Raw genomic sequence first — 4,285 nt, forward strand, 5'->3', positions numbered from 1 at the left:
ATGACAAAACATGAAGAAATTGATGCGTTCAGTAATTGTGTAATTCCCAGATACTGCATACTCATCTAACTTTAAAAATGGAAACATTAGTAACAGTTGCTTTAAGGACTCATCAAGGTTTGACGCTCTGTTTACATTTGAATAACAAATACACATGATTTACCTATATATGGTGTGATACGACATCATGGTACCCATATATGGGTGTGATATGACTAACCATATTATGAGCAAATCACAAAAAGTTGTCACATAAAACTTGATAGTGTAATTTATTTATTTCGTGTATTAGTTTTAATAAATTTGTATTTTTGTATACTTCTGTTACAAAAATTCTGTTATGTTCGCTTTTGACATTCTTTGGCATTGTAAAATTCAAAGATACCCTTCATACATATTCATAAGATTTAAAAATTGAAAATAGATATGTCTGGAAAACTCGAGTATAGTTAAAAACATTATTATGTATTTATTACATTATATAGCTTAGGCATCAAGAATATATTTTTATTGTTTAATTTTGTTTGTGTATTATATTTTCTTTCTTTTATTTTGTTTTGTTGACTCTGCATGTTGCATCTCCTGTGAATGGCAAATTTCATTTTGTTTTGGTTACACATTAAAGCAATATAAAATAAACAATTAAAAAAAATGAAAAGAAACATAAGAGAGAGAGAGAGAAAAAAACCCAGAAACTCTTGTTAGTCCTCTTTATCTGTACTCTACTTCAACAGTGGGGTAATTACGCTAGCTGGAGACAACTCATGCCCCGTGACCCCGAATCACAACTAAATCTCACAATTTCATTTATTCGGACAGCCTTTTTACTCTCTAGATTCATTACAGAAATTAAAGGCGACATAACCTTTTTTAAAGAAGTGCTCCATTTTTCGGATAGAATAGAATCAAATTCCGCATAAACTTCACAAAACCACATCCCACCAACATGCTATTCTTGAAGTATAATTTTGAAAGCATATCAATGTCACGCTTAGTTTTCAGCAGCCAAACTGTGGTAAAAGTCTTCGTCGTGTAATTAGATTACACATTTATGAGAGAATACAGTCACGTGCGTAGCATACTGTGATTAGCGTGGAAGTATAATTAGGCCTGCGTTCACTACCGCATGTGTTAAAAATAAAATTATACTTCGTGGTACCACAATGCTATGGAGTCACCATGCCAAAATAGGCCAGATGTGGCGCAATTGTTTTGTATTAAGTGCCAGAATTCACAATAAATGGTTTAGCTACATTGGCAACTATAGTAGGCACACCATTAAATTTTAAAATTTCAATACATATCAATGAATGTGATTTATTAAAATTAGCGCTACTCACTTATCTATTCTGAAAATGTTGTTCCCCCACCCCCCTTTCCTGTTTGAAAAATTCTGGATCCTCTCCTGTATTATAATGTATAGTGATTTTTATCTATTTGCCACAACAATCAACACAACTTTGAAATGTAGAGTATCTTTCTCATACAACTTTGACGTTTTTTTCAGTTACTTGCTGCAACAATAGTTATTTTAATCGTTTATAATTATGTTAATTTAAAAAAAAATATTTTCTTCTGATATTGAGTTCTTTGGTAAATATTTCACAGCTTCTAAAGAGCCTCTCCTGCAGTCGTTGCTATGCATAACATAATTAATGTATGGAATAACACTTGTTTATTTCGTTTTTGCTTGTATATTACACTATAAAGTTGAATAATTGAATAATTTTAATTCATATTTTATAAGTATTATATTATATTTTATTATTATTATTATTATTATTATTAGGTATTATATTTTTCATTGCTGTATTTTAATTGGTAATTTTTGTATGTATTTTTTAACCCATTTCTTTTTTATTTTTAATATATAGGCCTATGACTTCAATTTTATAAGTTTTCTTTTTTATACAAGCGTGTAAATGGTAATTGTGACTGTTCATTTTGAGAAATACAGGCCTATAAAACTCGCATCATTTGTACATGAACTTGTATGTCGTCGTAGGGATTGTGAAACAAATGAACCAAGAGGTCACTTACTAATAGGGCCTCAATACCACTTAAGTCCCCACAGAACCAGAAACATATGGACCTTCTTCCTTATTTGACAACTGACTGATAATTTGATAAAAGGTACACATTTTGCAACAAACTTTTCACTCAGTCACCACTTCTCTACGTGAGTTGGGTTTTTAATGGTATGCCTATTATAATAAGAAACTTGAACAGTTCTGTATATAAGGATAGCCTTTGATTGGATATTTTAATGTATATTCCTCCTCTTCCTCCATTTATCGGACGCATTGTATTACCGTTTCTATATTTTCGCTAGACCGTAGAAATGACTGTAAAACTGTTTTGATATGTGTTCCAATAGAAGTAAACGTAATCGATAATTGTAAATGGGCAATTTAACAAATAATTTAATTTCCATATTAAATATTTTTTAGATTTTACTAAAGAACGTATCAGGGCATTCAATCACAGATTAAATAAAATGTTTGAAACCAAACAGAACGGATATAAATCAGTCGATTTGATAATGATAACATAAAAAATAAATAAATTTTAGGCCGACATATGATTTTACAATCATGCAAAAGAAATGTCTCCTTCCCTCTAATTAAAGACCTCTCCAATTAAAGACCACCTCCAATTAAAGGTCACCTTCTGTGATTCCAATTTAACAAAATTAATATATTTTATCCTTATTATTCTAATTAGAGACCAAAGCTGCTAAAGAAATGGTCTTTAAACCGAAAGCTCCACTGATTATAATCTCAGATAAGATAGTATAATACACACTCCAAGTATCGAAATGCACGCCATCGTGTCGGATTCAATATTTCGAAATTAATTATGTCATCATCAGGAAATATTGAATCCCGACACCATGGCGTGCATTTCGATACGTGGAGTATGTATACTATCTTAAATGGTCCTTAATTGAAGTGAGATCTGTATTTGTTAATACAAAAGTAGGGAGAGGACGGAGATAAAGCTTGTTTATTCCACAGCCACTCTATATCCGCTTCTGCTCTGGTGTACTGTGAACCGCGATGCTCATTTTTTTGAGGTTCTGATCTATTGAAGAAAAGTAAAAATCGAAACTTGGAAGATGTTCACTACACTTCATCAAACACTTATTGAACAGTTGTCTAGCTTAGAGGCTGCATGAGTGGCCTGTTTTGCAATGTATTGGTATTGTCAGCAATATACAATAGAGGAAGCTTATCTATTTATTCCACAGTTCAGTACCTCTGTAGGCCTACGGACTTTTAAAGCAAGTAGTGAAGGAGGTGTTCGTTACATCAGCAGGCCTATTTTACGATTTTCTGAATAATTTGACCCACACTCGAAAGGGTCACGTCGGTTTATATACAACTATTTTCCGAAAGACTGTTTTAACTTACATTATTATTTTCGCAAAAATGCCTCGACAAATTCTGAGTTCGGAAAAAATGTGTCTCTGATAAGAAGAAGGAGAGCCACTATAGTGAATTTTGTAATCCATTAACTTCAATCTTTGGTAATTTCCATATTTGAGGATGTCTCCGATCAAACTGGTTTAAATTTCGAACTTTTGCATAAGCAGAAGGATATTCATAACAATTACGAATTAAATTTTAATTAAGCGAATTGACAATCTATGTATTTGCTGGTTATGTCATCAACATTACGCTCGTTGGAATGTTTGCATTACATTAAGAAGAAAAGATAATATTCATGTTATTATATTATATTTTGCAAGAAATAGATATTGTAATACTCTATGCCTAATGTAATGTGATGGGACTCAAGTGATAACCCTAATACGTTAAAAAAAAGTGATGATAAATATCGTAAATTGCTAAAATTATAAAACACTATAATAATCTTGTAACCTATAAATTTGAAGCTCCGTATAAACACCATTAAATTTCCTTGACAAAAAACTGTTGTATGCCCATATATAGTCATGATGTGCCTATATATGGTCATAATATGATGTCATCATGACCATATTTAGGCATGTCACATATTTGTCAAATAAAATATCTTAAGAACGGATCGAGCGAAGATCCAACACCACTGCATTGCACAAAGAGGTCAAGTTGAATGTTTAATCATTGAAAGATAATAAACCCATTCTGTCTAATATATATAATATATAAACGTGGCAATAAAGAAAATCTTATTTTATCTTATCTTATCTTATAATTATAGGCCAAGGCCTATATATATATATATATATATATATATATATATATATATATATACATATATATATATATATATATATATA

Source organism: Anneissia japonica, unplaced genomic scaffold (genome assembly GCF_011630105.1).
Source record: "Anneissia japonica isolate Jap-2015-1 unplaced genomic scaffold, ASM1163010v1 scaffold483_len1788099_cov177, whole genome shotgun sequence".
Lineage (NCBI taxonomy): Eukaryota > Metazoa > Echinodermata > Crinoidea > Comatulida > Comatulidae > Anneissia > Anneissia japonica.